The sequence below is a fragment of the Panthera tigris genome, chromosome B4 (assembly GCF_018350195.1).
Source record: "Panthera tigris isolate Pti1 chromosome B4, P.tigris_Pti1_mat1.1, whole genome shotgun sequence".
NCBI lineage: Eukaryota > Metazoa > Chordata > Mammalia > Carnivora > Felidae > Panthera > Panthera tigris.
In genome coordinates, this window is record NC_056666.1 from 87,463,545 (window position 1) to 87,485,232 (window position 21,688).

The window sequence follows — 21,688 nt, forward strand, 5'->3', positions numbered from 1 at the left end:
AAAAAATTTTTTTAACGTTTATTTATTTTTGAGACAGAGACAGAACATGAACAGGGGACGGTTAGAGAGAGGGAGACACAGAATCTGAAGCAGGCTCCAGGCTCTGAGCTGTCAGCACAGAGCCCAAAGCGGGGCTCGAACTCACAGACCGTGAGATCATGACCTGAGCCCAAGTCGGATGCTTAACCGACTGAGCCACCCAGGCGCCCCTATCCTCTGCTTTAAAAGTAAATTCATCCAAAACTATGTATTGCCCAATAATAGGAACATTTTTGAGGTACTTCCTGCCATGTTATTCTTGTTTGCTAAAGTATAAGAGAATATACTGCTCCCAGCTGACTGACTTTTGGTACCATGGTTCTATTTATGCTATAATCTCCAATTGAAAAAGCAATATCAGCCTTTCACTTGCATATTCCTCTGTACACCAGAGAAAATTACCTATTGAACATTTTTTGACCGTTGACAGTGTCCTACAAGATGAATTTGCCTTATCAAAAGTACAACTTAACAATTTTTTTTTTTTTTTTTTTTAATGTTTACTTATTTTTAAGAGACAGAGGGAGACACAGAATCCAAAGCAGGCTCCAGGCTCCTATCTGTCAGCACAGAGCCCGACGCGGGGCTTGAACTCACAAACCGTGAGATCATGACCTGAGCCGAAGTCGGGCACTTAACCAAGGGAGCTGTCCAGGCGCCCCCAAATTTGGTATTTTTGACATTTACTTGGCACAATTAACTTTTTCGTTAAAGACCTGTTTTCAAGCATTTAAGTAATTTGCATTAGCAAAAACCACTGATGGGAAAGAATAAGGCAGTATTTTGGGTGCCTTTCTCAAGTTTTCTAGCAAAGGAAAGCTGGGTTATGGTAATGCCATTTTAATGTCATCCTCAATTACTGGAAACATAGATGTTACTGTATATGGGACATCTGGGGAAGATTCTTTGGAAACAGTTTTGCTTTAAATGCCCCAACGTTAAAAGTTTCTGATTTAGTCTTATATATAAAAACTGTGTTAATAAGCTGTTTAAATATATAATTGCCTTGGGGCTCAGTTGGTTAGGTGTCAGACTTGATTTTGGCTCAGGTCATGATCTCGCAGTTTCATGAATTTGAGTCCCTCGTGGGGCTCTGCACTGACAGCACAAAGCCTGCTTGGTACTCTTCCTCTCTTTGTGCCCATCCTCCGGTTGCACAGTCTCTCTCAAAATAAATAAACTTAAAAAAAATTTTAAAAATATAATTGCCTTCTGTCAGGTAGGCAAGACTGCTCAGCATGGGTGCGCTCAAGATATAGTGTGTCTTGTGCAGTAACCCCAAAAGAATTGTTGGCAAAGGAACCTGACAGCAGAGATTAGCTCTTCACTGTATAGGAACAAGGTGCCAAGAAAGCGGTGAGATTTCATTGTAACTACACATTCTCTCTCCATATTGTCTGTTATACTCCACTGTCTTAGTGGTAAAGAAACCTGACCAGAGAGTTGCTTTACTTACCTCACTGAATACTCCTCTGTAATTTCTGCAACAAAAGCAAAATCATCGTCAAAAGTTAGGCCAGATTAGTTACATCCAAGAGGAGAATTATGACTATTTTTGTAAAATCTAAAAAGCCATTGGAATCATTAAGACCCAGATAATCAAGGCAAAAATATTAAAATCACCTGAATGGTTGTCTAATGCAATTCATTAAGTGTTTTTGTTAGATCATTATGGTTGGGCACCATGGGGAAAGCAGAAAAATCATATGGCTAGGTCACTGCCCCAAAGGATCATGCAGTTAGAAAAGATAGACCATGAAGTGCTTAATCAAAATGTGGGCAGGTGGGAAAAACATTCGTGACCTAGTTCACTTTTGAGACCTGTGGAAAAGTGGGTGAAAGCTGAGGGGAGAGACCTGTCGAGCACTTAGAATAAATAGATGTTGTCACTTAGGTCTCTTGATTAAGTGTATTGCCATCAGTAGATGGGTGGAATTGGGATGTTGGAGGTGAGTGATAGAGTTGTAGTTGGTATTGAGTGGTAGTCTAGGTGGTTGTTGTTGAGTTGTCTGCTAATATGCTGGGGCTGTTAGTTGAATTAGTCCAAGAGAAATACTAGTTTGACAGTGAATAACAGTGTGCTTTCTCATGTCAAGTTGAGAGTTCTGTATTTTTGTTTAAGTTTTCATTTTACAGTTACCTTTTTTAAAAAGCGCTGTTTGGTTGGGATGTCATGGAATTGTGCCTCCCAGACTTCTGGCTACTAAATTTGAATAGGATCCTTTTAAGCTGCGGTGTTGACACCCAGCAGTACGAAGTTGCCCTTTTAATTATATCAGATATGAACAAACCTAAGACAGAAGTTTTGTGTTAGTTTTAAAGGGTAAAATCTTAGTTCTTTCTTCTTAATCAACTTCAGACATCACTTTCAGAAAACACACCATTTGCCTCCAGTTGGTTTCAAATTCTTTTGCTTCTGTCATAATTGAGTGTTTTATCACAAAGATCCAGGTTTGTCAGAAGGCCAAATGGTGTCAAATGTCAGAATAGTCAAGTAAATTAGAGACTAAAAAGTGTCCATAGACATTGGCAATTTAGATCATTGATGTAGTTGTAATGCTCTGTTTTATAAGTGAGCGATCCCTAACTGCTCTCTGGTTGAATAACAAGCTACAATTAATATGTGTTTCATACCCTTTGAACATAACAGAAAAGTATTGATTCGGAGGTTGCTGTTTCAATATTCTGCACATGGGCGTGCCTGGATGGCTTAATCGGTTAGGCGTCTGACTTCGGCTCAGGTCACGATCTCATGGTTTGTGGGCTTGAGCCCCACATCGGGCTCTGTGCGGACAGCCCAGAGCCTGGAGCCTACTTCAGATTCTGTGTCTCCCTCCCTCTCTCTCTCTGCCCTCCCCCACTGGTGCTCTGACTCTCTCTCAAAAATAAACATTAGGAGCACCTGGGCTCAGTTGGTTAAGTGTCCCACTTCAGCTCAGGTCATCATCTCACAGCTCATGAGTTTGAGCCCTGCGTCGGACTCTGTGCTGTCAGAGCCTGGAGCTGGCTTCGGATTCAGTGTCTCCCTCTCTCTCTGCCCCTCCCCTGCTTGCACTGTGTCTCTCTCTCTCTCAAAAATAAACATTTAAAAATAAATTTAAAAATGTTTCTTAAACATATTCTGCACATGATATATTCAAAAGCACTTAAAAAAATTTTTTTTAACAAGTATTCATTTTTGAAAGGCAGAGCATGAATGGGGGAGCGGCAGAGAGAGAGGGAGACACAGAATCCAAAGCAGGCTCTAGGCTCTGAGCTGTCAGCCCAGAGCCCGATGTGGGGCTCGAACTCACGGACTGCGAGATCATGACCTGAGCTGAAGTCAGCCACTTAACCGACTGAGCCACCCAGGTGCCCCTAAAAGCACTTTTTAACCAAAAAGCATTATATAGATACAAGCAATGGGCTAACTGTAGTAATGGTAACACTGACTTAATGTTACCTGAATAGATGGCAGAAAGAGCTGACTAAACTCTAAAAAACAGGGGCATCTGGGTGGTTCAGTGGGTTGAGCATCTATCTGACTCTTGACTTTGGCCCAGGTCATAATCCCAGGGTTGTGGGATGGAGCCCCAAGTTGGGCTCTGTGCTGAGCATGAAGCCTGCTTAAGACTCTCTACGTCTGCTGCTCTCAGACCCCACTGGCAAATGTTCTCTCTCAAATTAATTAAAAAATAATTACCCCCCCCCACAAAAAAATCTGAAAAAGAAGTAAGCTAATAGAAATATATTTTCCCACTTAAAAAATGTTTATGTACTATTTAATAAGACTTTAGGTGAATTGTGAGAATACGAATCCTATCTCCCTTTTAGTTCTTTAGTGAATGCAACTCATACAAAATAACTATTCTAGGTAAATCCATTCATTCATTTTATTTAACAAGTATGTTGAGTGCTTACTATGTAGCAGGCACTAGGGCTGCACAGAAGACTAAAATGAACAAATCTTTGCCTTTAACGGGATGTGTATTCTAATAGGAATAGATCTGAATAATAATAACAAACACATAGGGAACCCTATCTATGGGCCACTTGGGTTGTTTGCAAACTTGAGTCCCCCTCAGGTACCTACTCTAGAGCCCTTGCTCCAGAAACACTAGTGATATTGTGGTTGTGTTAAAAAAAAAAAAAAAATTCCCGGGGTGCCTGGGTGGCTCAGTTGGTTAAGCATTTGACTCTTGATATCAGCTCGGGTCATGATCTCACAGTTTCCTGGGATTGAGTTCCAGGGTTGAGCTCCGCATCAGGCTTCACTGCTGAGAGCTTGCTTGAGATTCCCTCTGTCCCTCCCCTACTCATGAGCGCTCTCCCTCTTTCTCTTTCTCTCTCTGTCTCTCAAAACAAAAAAAGTTCAGTCCCACCAGGGGAATGCAGACTGTGATATCTGGCTTTGCCATCTTTTTTTTAATATGTCTCCACAAGACAGTCAGGTATCACATATTAGGGTGGACATTCTAAATGTTGTAAAGAAGCAGGAATGCACTGAGAGTAGGATGTGGGTCTGGCCTCAGAGAATGCACATCTCTGGAATAGATGCGTTGTGACCGTACAAGTAATGGACAGTGGATTACGAGCCTTCCAGGGACTGAGTACAGGAGAGAAAGGATCGAGTATTTATTCTGCCTTAAACAAACTACACCGCAGGGTAACTAAATAGTTGTGAGGGACATCTTCTCATTATAGCGTAATTCCAGCTTAAAGATAAAGATGGTATGATAGTAGTAGGATGTTAACATTTACAAGAGCTAATGAACCCAGCTAGGATTCTTCAATGGCTGTTAAAACTATTAAGTGAGATGCTGATGGGGAGCTATTTAGTGCATGGATCAGGCTGACAGCGCCTGAACCTGCTGACCAGTCTTAACATTGCAAAAACAGACATCTAGACATTCTGTGTCCCCGGAAGTGTTGCAGTAGAGGTACAGAACCACATCCGTGAAATTCAGGTAATTGAACTTGACTCTGCTCAGGCTGGTAGACCTGACTACCGGTTTACTGGAAATTTAAGATAGACGAACATGTTAAATCACCACAGGGTGCAATTAGCAAAACACACACTGGTAAATTCTACATGACAAATGACCTGATCTTTGAGGAAAAAAATTGCAAGAAAAAAGGGAGAAGAAACCTATAGGTTAAATATGACTTTTTTGTTGTTGAAATTACAACTTTTGTAGCAACTCACTATGGCTAATATACATACAACGTAGGAAATAACATGATTATTAATATCATGTCACATCAAAACCAAGAAGAGCTTAAACAGTCAAGATGTGGAGGATAAACAAGCTTCTGTGTACTTTTTGTTTTTCTCTGGTGCATCTCTTCTGGCCCCTCTGTATCCACACAGACGTTTTTCTTTTTAGTTTTAAAAACCTTTTTGAATTTGGGGCACCTGGGTGGCTCAGTCAGTTAAGCTGCTGACTCTTTATCTCCGTTCAGGTCATGATCTCACATTTGTGAGTTAGAGCACAGAGCCTGCTTGGATTTCTGTCTCTCCCTTTCTCTGCCCGTCTCCAGATATGCTCCCTTTCTCTCTCTCTCAAAATAAATAAACTTAAAAAAAAATCTTTGTGAATTAAGGGGCATATCTTCAAACATTCCATGTAAAGAGATGACTGGTGTCAACATCTGATTCCTTCATACCCATAACTGACATCTCCTTGGAGAGCACATAAGATGTTCTGGGCTGAAGTCATCATCTGGTGGACCGACCAGAGACGTCCAGCCTCACTCCTATATAATTTTTCTTAATTATGACTCCATTTTTCTCATGTAATAGGACTTTCATTTTTCTCTGTCCTTCATTTTACTAGCTCATGTATTACCTTAGGCATTCAGTGCAGTTTGTGTGTTTTAAAAAATTGAGGTATGATTGACATATGACATTAGCTTCAGTTGTATAGCATTACAATTCCATGTCTATATATGACGAACACCAGGGTAAGCCTAGTTAACATCCCTCACCATACATAGTTACATACAAAATTTTTTTTCAGACTTAACCAACTGAGCCACGTAGGTGCTCTGACAAGAACTTTTAAGATTTCTCTTTCAGCAACTTCAAGAATACAGTACAGTATAATTAACTGTAGTCACTATGCTGTACATTAGATTCCCAGGACTTATTTATTTTATAACTGGGTGTTTGTACAGTTTGTCCCCTTCACCTATTTTTGTCCATGCCCTGCTTCTGTCACCCACTAATCTGTTCTCTGGATCTATGAGCTGTTTTGTGTGTTTGTGCGTGTGTATTTTAAGATTCCATATATAAGTGAGATCATACTGTATAGGTCTTTCTCTGACTTATTTCACTCCGTATAATGCCTTTAAGGTTGATCTTGTTGCAAATGGCAAGATTTCCTTCCTTTTTATGATAGAATAACAGTCTATCTCACACACACACACACACACACACACACACACACCATGGTTTCTTTAACTGTTCATGCAGCATCCAACACTTAGATTATTCCATATCTTGGCTATTGTAAGTAATGCTGCAGTGAACGTGGGGGTGCAGAGATATTTCTTGAGCTCATGTTTTCATTTTTGTTAAAATGGACTTAACGAGATTTAGGAGTCATTTGCAATGTGCAGAACTCATTTGGATTCTAATTTGATCAAAGCCAACTATAAAAAATATAAGACTAGTACAGTAATTAAAATACTGACCGAATATCTGGCGTTAAAGAATTGTTAATGTTTGATGACATTATTCCAGTTCTGTTTTTGAAAAATACTTCTCTTTTAGGATATGCATATGAAGAATTTACCAGTAAAAGGGTATGATGTACAGAATTTGCTTTATACTTGAGAGTAACCCATGGTCTTGGATGGGAGCAGGGGGCATGGACATGGATGGGAGGATACGTGAAAGATTGCCCTTGTGTTGGCATTTGTTGAGTCTGGGTGACATGGAGGTTTATTTACTTACTTAATTTTAAACTGAAGTGTAGTTGACATTAGTTTCAGGTGTACAACATAATGATTTGGCAATTGTATACATTATGAAATACCATAGTAAGTGTAGTCACCGTCTGTCACCACACAAAGTTATTATGGTATTATTGACTATATTCCCCATGCTGTACTTTTCATCCCTGTGATTTATTTATTTTACAACTGGAAGTTTGTATTTCCTAACCCCCTTCACCTATTTCACCCTTTTCCTGAGTCCCCTCCCCTCTTGTAATCACTTGTTCCCAGTATTTATGAGTCTGTTTCTTTTTGTTTGTTCAGTTGTCTAGATCCCACATATAAGTGAAACCATATATTTGTCTTTGTGTAATTTATTTCACGTAGCATTATGCCCTCTGGGTCCATCCATGTTGTCATGAATGGCAAGATTTATGGCTGAGAGTACTCCATTGTGTCTATATACACCATATCTTTGTTCTCCATTCACCTATTGATGGACAGTTATGCTGCTTCCGTATCTTGGTTATTGTGAATAATGCTCCAGTGGACATAATGGTGCATATATCTTTTGAATCAGTATTTTTATTTTCCTTGGGTAAATAACCATAAATGGAACTAGTGATCATTTGGTGTTTCTGTTTTTAATTTTTTGAGGAGCCTCCATACCCTTCCATGGTGGCTATACCAGTTTGTATTCCAACCAACAATGCTTGAAGGCTCCTTTTTCTCTACATCCTCACCAACACTTCTTGCCTGTTTGATACTAGCTCTTCTAACAGGTTTGAGCTGTTACCTCATTGTGGTTTTGATTTGCATTTCCCTGATGATTACTGATGTGGAGCATCTTTTCATGTGTCTGTTTGCAATCTTTATGTCATCTTTCGAAAAATGTCTCTTCAGATCCTCTGCCTATTTTTAATTGGATTTTTTGGGTTTTTTTGTGTGTTGAGTTGTATGATTTCTTTATATATTTTGGATATTCACCCCTTATCAGATATATCATTTGCAAATATCTTCTCCCATTTAGTAGTTTGCCTTTTTTGTTTGTTTGTTTGTTTTTGTTAATGGTTTCCTTTACTGTGCAAAAGCTTTTTAGTTTGATGTAGTCCCAAGAGTTTATTTTTGCTCTGGTTTCCCTTGCCTGAGAAGACAGATCCATAAAAATACTGCTAAGGCTGATGTCCAAAAGCTTACCGCAGCATGGAAGTTCTTTATGCTATTCAGTTTTCTGTGTGTTTGGAATGTTCCATACTAAAAACTAAAAACAACAAGAAAATAAAACAAGGGAAAGAAAGAATTCTGTAGCTGAGAGAGCACCAAAGGGAAGAAAAGAACCCTACCAAACCACACAAAGATTAATAGGATTGAATTAAGTGTGCTGAGGGTGTCCTCCCCGACTACTTTGAAATATCACCTTGAACACTATCACAGGATTAGTCCATTCTCCTTATAATGCAGATTAAAATTGTTGACTTGTACAATGGAAGTTCACACATGTCTACAACAAGAATACTATTGTTTATCTATTATAATTAAAACTATTTAAGAATAGAATTAATAAGGGATGTGTTTAAAACCTGCAATATTAAGTATTTTGTATGTGCAAAATAGTTGCTCTAATGTTACCCTATTAATCTTAAAAACTTTCCATTTTAAATATTGGTATTTTGCTGGTTCCATAGTCTTTTTGTAGAAGTATGCTTTGTTTTTAGGATCCTTTTTTTTTTAATCTAAAACAGGTATTCTAAGCTAAAACAATTTACTGAAAATATTTATTTTTTGGCTTGAACTATTTTCGTGAAGGTTAGTTTTTTCATCTTAAATGATCAGCTGTCATAATTGTTTTAGCAATTTATTAGATTTTTGTGTTTCTACTTTAAAAATTCCTTAATTTTTTTCTTAGTTTTTACTATCTGTATGTTTTATCAATATATAGTATACAGCATTCCCACTAATACATGTTAACTCTTAGTAATTATAGTTGACCTTTGAACACCACAGGTGTTAGGGGTGCCGACCCCCCCATGCAGTTGAAATCCTTGTATAACTTTTGACTTGCCAAAACTGAACTACTAATAGCCTACATGGAAGAGCATGCATGGAAGCTGGCAACATAGACTGTCAGTTAACGCCTATTTGTATGTTATGTGTAGTATATATTGCATTTGTACGATAAAGTAAGTTAGGGATAAGAAAATGTTAAGAAAATCGTAAAGAAGAGAAAATGTATTTACAGTATTATACTGTATTTATATAAAGAAAAATCCATGTATTCGTGGACCCCTGAAGTTCACACCTGTGTTCAGGGGTCAACTGTAGTTCATTGCGCTTCTCCCTATACCAGTATTATTAAGCTAATACTCTGAATATTAATTGAGTGCTGTTCTTTGCATATATTAGTACACTGTAGAGATTAAAAAGTACGACTGACAATTTTGCTTTAGGTCGAAAAGAAACAATCTGTTTTACTACCACAGAAATCATCCTGTTACTTAACACCGACCATGTGCCAGAGATAAACATATATAAACAGTATAATAAAATTGAAGGAAAAGAATTCTAATATTAAAGCATTAATTACAGATATAAGAAAATTCCTTAGATTTATAAATACTGTCGATATTAAATAGTTTTTATGTCCAAGTATGCATTCTAATGACTTGTTAACTTAGTACCTCTCTCTCTGTGTATACTTAGTAAACCACTATCTGGACTCATTGGTTTTAGATTTTGAAATAAGCCATGACCTTATCTACTACATACATGGGCATTTTCTATTTTAACACTGGGACTTCAGTTGTCTTACAGTAATATTAATAATTATTATTTGTACGGATGTTGCAACTACTAACACCTTTAGTATCTGTTGATGACTCTCTGTTAAGTCCTCCGTGGTTCATTATGCTTGAAATGACTATTCCTTACACTCTGCCTGACTCTGCGTTATGACCCCTTCTTGTTACCATTTTATTTTGGGGAATTAAAGCCACCATTTCCACAGTTAGGCATTCTCTAATAGTCAAGTCATACCATAAACAGAGATTCAAGAAGCAGAAAGGTCCACCACTCCCAGGAAATTACACACATTATCCCAAAAGTTAGTGTGCAAGTTTCAGAATGACCTCTGGGCATTTTGGTCCAATGTTCATCGTTTTTATCGTGCCCCTTCCCCCACATTTTTTCTAATGTCTGTGTGATTGTGGCAAAAATAATATTCCCCTTCCCCAAAATAAAAGCCATGATCAGTTGGAGGTGTAAAGGTGGTTGTGATGTCAGGTCTTATGTACATTTCTAATGTAAGAAAAGGTAAGCAAGAAAACTAAGGTGGTGGTCTTACAGGTAGATATGTGGTTTGTGCACCGTGAAACCATTGGGAGCAGTTATGATGAAATGCATGCATTTGAGCTGGGCTAAGTGGAAAGTCATGTTGCGGGACAGATGGAGTTTTGAAGTGCTAAGAAAATGATTTAATGAAACTGGGACCATAAAATTGCTAAAAAGAATGTCAGCTGATTTCCTCCAGAATTTAGGAGCTCTGGAAATAGAAAAGCCATAAGAGCAAGAACAGGAAAAGGTCAATTAAGCACCAGATCTGTACCCCTAGATGAACTTTGGGAAAAGGGTGGGTTTTCAGGAAAAATGCAAAAGGATCTGGGATCCTTCACTTATTTTTAAAAATAATTGTTTATTTGTATATTTATTACATATGAAGATGAGTAAGAAATACCCCCTGGCCTCAAGGAACCTTTCTATTTGAGGAAATAGACATGGGTGTAAATAACTGAGAGCAGAATAAACCAAGTGATACAGATCTCCATACAGCAACATGCCACGGAGATGCAGAATACTGAGCAGTTCCGATCAGGATCATGACCAGGGGTCAATATCTGAAGATATTGAGACAAGAGACAAGAATAAGGATGTTCTCAATATGGTAAGAATGAAGGAATGGGCATTTCTGGATACAAGAGCAGCATGAGAAAAGTTACACAAAAGGCATCGACTTTGAAGGACCATATAGCCTAACATAGATGTTACATAGGAATCTGGGTCCAGGGACATGGACGGTGGTACAAAGAGGCTGAGAATATGGTATGGGCTCCGACATGAGTGATCTGCAAGAGTGAGGAGTTTCAGCTATTCTCTCTCTCTTTTTTTCTTTTGAAATATAACTGACATACAACATTATATTAGTGTCAAGTGTGTAACACAGTGATCTATATTTGTTATTGCAAAATCATCATCACAATGTGCCAGACTTAACATTTGTCACCCTACATAGTTACATTTTTTTCTGATTTACTCTCTAGCAAACTTTCACATATGCAATACAGCATTATTAACTATATTCATCATGCTGTACGTTACATTCCCAGGACTTATTTTTGTGTTATAACTGGAAGTCTGTTCCTTTTGACTCCCTTCACCCATTTTACCCATTACCACCCTCTGCCCCTAGCAACCACCAATCTGTTCTTTGTAAGTTCATCTCAAAATAACGAATTTATAGATTCCACATGGAAATGAGATCATATGGTATTTGTCTTCCACTTATTTTACTTACATTGCATTCAGGGTCTATCCATGTTGTCACAAATGGCAAGATTTCATTATTTTTTATGGCTGAATAATATTCCACTGTAAATATGTATACACTCACACACACCTCCCCCCACATCTTTCTCCATTCATCTATCCATGGATATTTAGATTGTTTCCATGTCTTGGCTATTGTAAGTGATGCTACAGTGAAAATGGGGTGCATATGTCCTTTTAAGTTACTGTTTCCTTCAGTTAAATACCCAGAAGTGGGGGGCGCCTGGGTGGCTCAGTCAGTTGAGCGTCCGGCTTCGGCTCAAGTCATGATCTCACAGTTTGTGGGTTCAAGCCCTGCGTCGGGCTCTGTGCTGACTGCTTGCTCAGCCTGGAGCCTGCTTCAGATTCTGTGTCTCCTTCTCTCTCTGCCCCTCCCCCACTCACGCTTGGTCTCACTCTTTCTCAAAAATAAAATGTAAAAAAACAAAAAAAAAAAAATTAAAAAAAAAATACCCAGAAGTGGAATTCCTGGATCATATGGTAGTTTCCATATTTAATTTTTTTGAGGAACCTCCATACTGTTTCCACATTGGTTGCACCAATTTACATTCTTACCAACAGTGTACAACGGTTCCCCTTTCTCCACATTCTCGCCAACGCTTGTTATTTCTTGTCTTTTTGATACTGGCCATTCTGGCAGGTGTGAGGTGATAGCTCACTGTGATTTTGACTTGCATTCCCCTAATGATTGTAATGTTGAGTAACTTTTCATGTACCTGTTGATCATCTGTGTGTCTTATTTGGTAAATTGTCTATTTGGATCCTTTGCCTATTTATTTATTTATTTATTTATTTTTAATGTTCTTTTTTAAAGTTTTTAAATTATTTTGAGAGAGAGAGAGAGAGAGAGAAGTTGGGGGTGGGGAGAATCCCAAGCAGGGTCCATGCTGTCAGCATGGGGCCCAACGTGGGGCTTGAACTTACGAACTGTGAGATCATGACCTGAGCTGAACTCAATAATAGTCAGACACTTAACCAACTGAGCCACCCAGGCGCCCTGGATCCTTTGCCCATTTTTTTTAATAGTTTTTTTTTTTTTTTTAAATATTTATTTATTTTTGAGAGGCAGAGACACAGACTGCAAGCAGGGGAGGGGGCAGAGAGAGGAGGAGACATAGAATCTGAAGCAGGCTCCAGGCTCTGAGCTGTGAGCACAGAGCCTGATGCGGAGCTTAATTCACAAATAGTGAGATCATGAACTGAGCTGAAGTTGGACGCGTAACCAGCTGAGCCACCCAGGCACCCTCCTTTGCCCATTTTTTAATTGGCTGCGGTTTTTTTTGTTGTTGTTGGTTGTTTGTTTCGCTATTAAGTTGTATGCATTCTTTATGTATTTTGGATATTAATATCCTATCAAATATATGACTTGTAAATATTTTCTCCCACCCAGTAGGTTGCCTTTTTGACTATTATTAGGAATAAGAAACACATAACAGCTCTTGAAGAGGCAAATTACACAAGGGGAAAAGAAAAATTGCACACACAAAACTTGAGGGGGGGGTGAAAGGATTGTTTATTAAGAGATGAGAATGTTGGTAGGTGGATAGAGGACAAATTAGAAAAAAATCTGGAGATTCTAGATTGAACATACACTAGAAAGGGATAATTGATAGGATAAGGTCCTGTGTTATAGTATCTGCTCTCTTTTGTGGGGAAAATCTATATAATATCAAAAGTATCCTATAGATGCTCTTCTGCCTGTGGAAATCATCTGAAAACATATTTGAAAGTGCTTTAGTGAACAGGGATCAACAGATGTTACTGTAAAAGGCCAGATAGTAAATATTTTAGGCTTTGCTGGTCACATATGGTGTCTATTTGCTTATGCTGCTGCTTCTCCCTCTCCTCCTCTTTTCTGCTCTTTAAAAATGTAAAATCATTCTTTGCTTGTGGGGCTTGCAAGAAGAGGCCATGGGCCAGATGCCTGCAGGCCATAGTTTGCTGACTCCTGCTTTGGAACATTTGCTGTTCTCCACCACCACCAACCACCACCCCCCCTACCCCCCCATAAGTGAAGAAAGAAATAAGTCTTTTTTGGAGAATAAGAAGTTGGACTAATTTAATACATTTGAATGTATGTGCCCCCTGACCCGTTTTTGACCATCGTCTCTCATACTTGTTACTGTAACTGCTAACTATTTGGGACCATAGAATATAGGATGGTTTCAACAACAGTTCTTAAGCCTGCCTTCTTTTCTGTCCTTTTTTCTCTCCCTTTTCCAACTGTGGTAGTTTAAAAACATATCTGCAAACTATTTGACACTTGTCATAAAAAAAATAGTCTATATTCAACTATAGAGAACAAACAGATGGTTACCGGAGGGGAAGTGGGTAGGGGGATGGGTGAAATAGATGATGGGGATTAAGAGTGCCCTCATCTTGATGAGCACAGGGTGATGCACGGAAATGTTGAATCACTATACTGTACATCTGAAACTAATATAACACTATATGTTAACTATACTGCAATTAAAATAAAAAAGTATAGGGGCACCTGGGTGGCTCAGTCGGTTAAGCGGCCGACTTCGGCTCAGGTCATGATCTCGCGGTCCGTGAGTTCAAGCCCCGCGTCGGGCTCTGTGCTGACAGCTCAGAGCCTGGAGCCTGTTTCAGATTCTGTGTCTCCCTCTCTCTGACCCTCCCCCGTTCATGCTTTGTCTCTCTCTGTCTCAAAAATAAACGTTAAAAAAATTAAAAAAAAAATAAAAATAAAAAAGTATAAGTATACCACCATACTCTACATTTAGGTTAAAAAAAAGAGTCTGGGTCCTATTCCCGTGAACCCAGGTGGCTCTTGTGGCTGCCTCAACAAATAGGATGTGACAGAAATGACACTTTGTGATTTCTGAGATAGGATCATAAAAGATGATACAAATTCTGCCTTCCTTTCTCTCTCTCTCTCACATGACACATACATACATTTTGAAGTTATAAGCTGCCAAGTAAGAACAGCTATCTGAAAGCTTCCATGCTGCAGAGACCATGGGAGAGCACATGGAGATAGGGAGAGATGTCTGGGACCCCCAACTGTTCCTGCCCCCAGCTATACAAGTCTTTGGAGGTCCGGTGCCATGCATATGAATGAGCAAACCTTCAGATGTTTCCAGCACCAGCCACCATCCGGCTGCAACCTCATGAGACACCCTAAGCAAGAACCATCTAGCTAAGCTCAGTCAAGCCCCAGAACCCTAAGAGATAATAAAATGTGTGTTGTTGTTCTAAGCCAGAATTTTGCAGTGATTTGTTACATAGCATTGGGTAACTAGAAATGATTTTGGGATCTGGAAATGGAGTATTACTGTAACACAACCTAAAACATATGGCAGTATCTTTGGAGCTGAGCTGCAGGCATAAGTTGGAAGGGTCTTGAAGAGATTAGCAGCAGAAGTTGATGGCTCTTGAGGTTGTCACTAGAACTTAAAGGAAAACAAGGGAAAAATTACTAAATCTGAAGGAAAAGACATTGTTAATAAAACTGTTGCCTGTGATAGTGTAGAAATAGAAGATATGCCTAACGAACTGATGGATTGGCCCAAAGAGTTTTCAGGCTTGAGGTTGAAAGTTTCACCTGGTTTCTTTTAGCTGTCTGTCTGCAAATACAGACTATCATGTGCCATAGAACAAATGACTGTTTTCATGCAAAAATTTGAGGAAATACAAAGGAGGCTTGACTTGCTGGGTCAGAAAATAAAACCTGTTTCTTTCTGATGACCAGTCTCTTCCCACAGAATATACACAAAGTAAAAAAAGGCCTCGTGGGAAAAAAGTCAAATTCATTGCCATGTCACAAAACTTCCCAGGGTAAAGATGAGGCTAAGGATTTGACTGTCAAATCTTCTGTTAAGACCCTAGAAAGGTTTAAGTGGTGCCTTCTAAATACTTGCAAAAAGACAAAAGCTTAAGGATCCTTTCCATTAAACAGTCAGAATTTGAAAGAATATTAAGGACATGGATGTCCAGGAGCTTTACAAGGAGCCCAGGGTAGACAAGATTTGTTGATGTGGCTTTTGTCTAATGAAGCCAACTCCAATAAAATCAATAAGATTCATAGGAAACTTGCAAAGCTTTTAAGAAAATTATACTTGTAGAAATACTACCAGCCTGGACTAGGAAGAAAAATGGCTTCAAGATGAAAGAAGCTTTTAGACCCAGGAATTTTTACAGGCAGGAAGCAGGCTCATGAAACTACTAAACTTAAAATATGGTCTCTATTTCTTGGAATAGGAAGGATAACTCAGGGCAGAGCAAAGAACCCAGAGGATGATGCCAAGAGCTGAGGAGAATCATTGCAGGCAGCAGAAGAGAACCTTACTCAAGGGACTGGCAAAATGTGCCCATGTTGGATTTGCTATGGACCAAAGACCTCCACATGCCTTTCATTTTCTCCCTTGGTCATCCTGTGCCTGCTCCGCCATAGTTATTGAATGTGTGGGGCAGTTAATTGGTTTCTCTAGCTCACAGGTTTTCTGACAAAGAGGAATAGTAGTAAAAGGTAATTTTCTCATTGGTTTTCTTTTTTTTCTTTTTGTAACTTAAACCACATAATAAAACAACAAGAATATTTTAGAATGTAGCTAGAATGGCTGTAAAGTAAGCACAAAAATTCTCCTTCTTCTAGAGTCTCACGTTAGTATATTCTAGGTACCTAATACAGGACTTATTTAGTATGTAATAATTTTTTTGTAAATGTTAGTTTCCTTTATCATTCTTTTTGCCTGTCAAGGAAGTTACTTTATTCATGGTATCCAGCTCCCTTATGCTGACTTCTAGTTCACTAGGGCTTTCCACCCCTACAACTCCCCCACCAGCCAGCCCCTTCACCTCCCCATATGCTCTAAACAGTTTCTGGCCTTTTACTATAATCCAGACTCTGAACTTGCCTGTCTTAATTTTTCAAAAACTCAGAGTGACTAGTTAATATGATGAATGCTAAAATATTAACAAAAATTTTACTTATGTGATTTTAATTGCAACCTTCAATGTTTACCGTGTGGGAGAAGCAGAAGATTTCAGATGCTTTTGTAGGCCCTCTGACTCTATTTTGGGTGAGGATCCTGAAGTTGATACTCAAGTCATGACATTGATATTCCTTTCTAGTGGAGAGTTGCTGTTTTTAGGGATGTAATACAGCATAGAAACTGTGCTAAAATCTGTCCTGGCTCCTTTTCATGTTATGGGCCATCTGTGAAGCTTTCGAGTGTAGGTCAGATGTAGCTCTCATCTCCTTTCCCCCAGTATTTTGTACAGGATTCTAATTTAATTAAAATTAGTGTCAGTAGCATTATTGTAGCATTATGTTGAAGAGGAAAATCTAAAGGAGGAGGAATTTTGAAGGAAGGAGGGATGGAAAAGAGGAACGCAGTTTTACCTGGGTTGTTTTGCCTTGGAAAATAATGTGCTTATGTAGTCTTGCGAGTCAGTGAATATACATATACACATTAAAGAATATACATTTATTTATTTAACCAGTTTTATTGAGTATCACTATGGGGCTTCTTTGGAGATAAAATAAATCAGAGATCCTTACTCTGAAGGACTGGTTCCTGCAAGGATTTGGTGCTGCGCCCTGCATGGGGCCTGGGTGATGTGTGGATTTGCCATACCTTAGGGAAGGTTTCTGCCTAATGTTAGACCATGTCTCTTACTGCAGTCCATAGGCATTCTTAGATTTAAAGATAATACTGAGTTCTCAGGAAAGCTGAGTTCCATCAACAATAACCTCTTTCTGTAAATTATAAAAAATTATCTGACCTTAAGAATGAATTTATTACTGAGTGAATTTAATTCACCAAAGGAATTTTCTCTAATATTTAGGCTATTGTTGGTTTTGGCTTTTAATTAGTTGTTTGGTCAAATATTAAATTTGAGTCCAAAGATCCATCTCCTCTGAGGATGTGGTCTAAAGAGGACTTGGTAAATCATGGAAAATCAGATTTTCCAAGTTTTTTGGAGCAGTTCTCTCTAGTCTTTCCATGGTAAACAGTATGTGTGGCTTTTTCAGTGTTTCTACAAAATGGAGCTACTCCCTTCCTATGCACATACACGTGCTCTCATTTTTGCCTTGTTTTCTTCTTTGCTCGGTTTTTTCATTTCTTCTTGTTTGCCTCATTTCTTCATTTCTTCTTGAGTAAGGTACAACCATCTTTGGGGAGAAGTGGTGTGGCACCAGAAACGAGAGGGACACTCAGGATAGATACCCTGCTGACTCATCATGGGAATTTGGGCAAGTCACTAAGCAGGAAATTGGAGGAGTCAGTGCTGGTTAGGGAGTTAGTTGATGATGGAGGCATGGACAAAATCTGGTGACCTCAGGGCCTTGGCAGTGGCATTTCTACATGTTTCTATTGCCACCACCTACCTTATAGGTATTAGATGATCCAGCAGTGAGTTATTCTGTGCAAGATGGAGCAAAGGCTTTGGGGTCAGGGAGCCTAGGGGTTATTTCCTGTCTCTGTTGTTTAATAGCTGTGTGACCTCAGGTGAATTTATTAATCTCATTTACCCTCAGTTTCCTTGTTTGTAATACCTGCCATGAAAGGTCCTTCTGAGGATCACAGATAATACACCTAAAGTGCTCAGCAAAGTCCTAACACAAGGAGAGTGTTCATAAATGGTTGCTATTCGAGGGAGTCTAAAAAGTCTCTTTCAAAAACTTAATACACCCATATAATCCCAATTTTAATCTCTTTCTCACACACACACAGCATTTACCATTTTAAGCTCTTGAAACTGGATATCCACCCTACTATTTTAAAAGTGGGCTTCTGTCATCACAAAAGTGATCCTGTTGCCAGTTCAAAGGAACACTCATGAGGGGTGCCTGGGTGGCTCAGTCGGTTTAGTGTCCAACTCTTGGTTTCAGATCAGATCATGATCTCACAATTCGTGAGTTCGAGCCCCTCATCAGGCTCTGTGCTGAAAGTGCAGGGCCTGCTTAGAATTTCTCTCGCCTCACTCTCTCTGCTCCTCCCTGGCTTGCTCTCTCTCAAAAAATTAAAATCAACATTAAAAAAATAAAAGTAAATAAATAAAATCTGCTTAAAAATAAAACAAAGGAACACTCATAGCTAAGAAAAAAATTAAAAGGCAGAAATGTATTATTTTCTTAAATTATTCTCTGGTAATTCCAACTCATTCTCTTCCATGCCTAATAATGATGTCAAAAACAACAGCCAATCCACATCCTTTCTTGTTGACTGAAGCCCGGCTGGTCTGGAGCCAAATCACCCTTTGGGCTTGCTAGGAACTGCACCAAGCAGCTGTATTACATTGCTTGGATAGATAAATAAGTGGTCAGGAGTCATTTTACACGACAGCCTTCCAGTTCTACAGAAACTAAAAAAGATGATCCATACAAATGGCCAGGATCCCCAGGACCGTGTACCTGTATGTTGCCCCTACATTAGAGCACCTTGCAACTGCCTTCTGGGGCAAGGATGCAAGGATGCAGGGCCACCAGGAATTGTGTGACACTGGTATGAGGAAGCTGGGGCCGGTGCAGGGACCCCTGCAAGCAGTGTGCTGCCTGCTGAAGGATATAGCATTGCTCTTGTGAAAAGTGCCTTTTTAGTCAAAGCAATAAATCTTCCCTTGTTTAAATGACAGATGGTTAGGATTGTCACTTCTGTTTCCAGCAAAACCCGTAAGAGGGAAAACAAATAACGGGCATTCAGAGTTCTTGGTTTTCAAGAATACCACTTGGAAAAATTTGAAACCGTGTAGCTTTAGCACAGTTATAGGGTGTTTTGGTCGACACCAAATGCCCCACCCCAGTGATGTACCCGTCCTAATCCCTGGAATCTGTGACTATGTTATGTTCCATGGTGAAAGGGAATTAAAATTGCAGATGGAGGCAAGGTTCGCTAATCGGACAGCTTTAAAACAGGTGATTATCTCGGATTGTCCAGTGGTCCCAGGGCAATCACAGGGGAAGGAGGAGGCCAGAAAGTCAGGAGTCAGAAGCAAGGTTTTAGTGATGTGAGTGAGGACTTGACCCGCCTTCACTGGCTTTGAAGAAGAAGAAAGGGGCCGTGAGCCAAGGGGAGCGGTGGCCTTTAGGAGCCGGGAAAGGCAAAGGAGTGCATTCTGCCCTCGAACTTTCAGAAAACCTTGCAGACACCTTGATTTTGGTCCAGTGAGGCTCCCTTCAGACTTCTAACCCGCAGAACTGTGAGATCAGAATTTTGTGTTGTTTTAAGCAATTACACCCATGGTGATTTGGTACAGCAGCAATACAAAATTGACATAGCATTTCGCTCTGAACAACGAAAGATCTAAAATTGACGAGCCCAAATTTCATCTCTTCCCTTTTTCTAAGAGAGTGGGATGACAGAGCCAAAGCAAGGCAGAGGACCGTGACACCAAAGGGCCCAGCTGGCTGGCAGGGTCACGGCTGATCGAGACCTGTACAATCAGTTCCCTGGCTATTTCCCCCTCCCTGCCTTACACCATGGGGTTCTTCTCCACTGGCCCAGGCCTCATATTGCCTCCATTTGCTTTCACTCCTCTTTGCTTGCTCTCATCCCCTTTTTCATGATTTTTCTCTTCTGTTTCCCTAGGTGTCTCCTCTCCACTTCTCCTCTTCCACTCTGATAGGGTCTGGCAGTGGCCCAAGCTGGTAAGGGGAAAGTGGACATTCCTACATTTCCCTCCCTCTCCCCTCAAAGTCTGTAGTCCCTGGGGATAGAATCTTGAATGAAAGTGCAAAGAGTAAAAGGAGCAGATAGGAAAAGAGGCACCTGAAAACAGTAAGGATCCAAACAAATGGGAAGGACGACAGACAGATGCCACCTCGTCGTGTTGACTTAAGTGTCACCGTTTCCCTTACAAAGTCATTCCAGTTTACACCAGGGATGACAGTAGATACCATTCCTGTGCTCTTGTTCCCTAAATAGTTCACTGCACACTCCCAGCAGAGTTTAGGATGCAGAGCTAAGTGCTCTCAGCGTACCCAGCCCCATCACCGTTTGTGGCGTGTGCAGAATTTGATGGATGCTTCAAGCTAGTCAGATATTCACTGAGCGCCCACTGCGTACTGGGCAGTGCACCAGGCACAGGCCGTGCCCGGGCTGTGGGGCCTGCTGTCTGGTGGGGGGTGGGCTGTCTGGGACTTGAAGCAGTTGCCATTTTCCCAGCGCAGCATCCAAGCAGTTTACCGCGGGTGCTGTCCTAAAGACACAAGCTTATCTAATTTAGACAAGAACCACACAATAGAAAATTTCCGCTAAAGGTTAGTCAGTGACTCTGTGTGCCTCCCAAGAACACGGTAAGTTCTTCCTTTGGAGTCGGGGGCTGCCTCCAGGGCCCAAGGACAGAACATTCCACCCTGCTGCCTGCGACGTGATGTCCCAAGTACGCTAAGTAATGCCTGTATCATCTCAACCATCTTTGGTCATTTGACAAGCTTTATCAGATGACTTCATATATCGGGTGGAACTGAATCTTTAACAGGGACGATGCTGCTGCTCTAACACCCCACCACGCCCTAGGCAGACTCTGCCTCAGGACCGCATTTTCATACATCGGAGATGGAAACTGTCTGCTTCTAGTTCCCTGAATTGCTACAGCCTCCAAATGCTCTCCTTGGCTTCTGTCTTTCCCTCCTGCAGTTTTGCCCAAAAGCTTCTTAGAGGGATCTTTTAAAAATAACACTGAGCCACCCCTTTCTGTCCCTCCTGCCTCTGTACCTGAGTTGGACGCTTTCATAACACCCACATTTCGCCCTTTGTTTCAGTCATCATACCCAACTGTCATTGCCTGTGCACCCAGTGCATCTCCCACTAATCTCTGATCCTCTGGCTGGCCTGTGCCTGTCTTAGGTTTGTATGCAGACTGCTCAGCCCTGAGGCCAGGAGCCAAACACTCCATGGGTCTTGAGTGAGAGCCACTCTGCTACCTGAGAACTGAGTGATCCCCCACTGTTCCAACGGTCAGGCCCAGACTCTTCATTTCAGTTTTCAGCTACTCTGATTTTCCTTATGTACAAGCTTTCAGATCTCCTGTTGGCCCTCATCTGGTTCTTGCATCTTCAATCTGTCAGTGGTTTCCTCTGCCTACCTATCTGTGGTAACTTGTCTTCCAGAGAGAGCCGCCATCATTGTCTTCTCTTCTGTGTACACATACCATTCCCCCA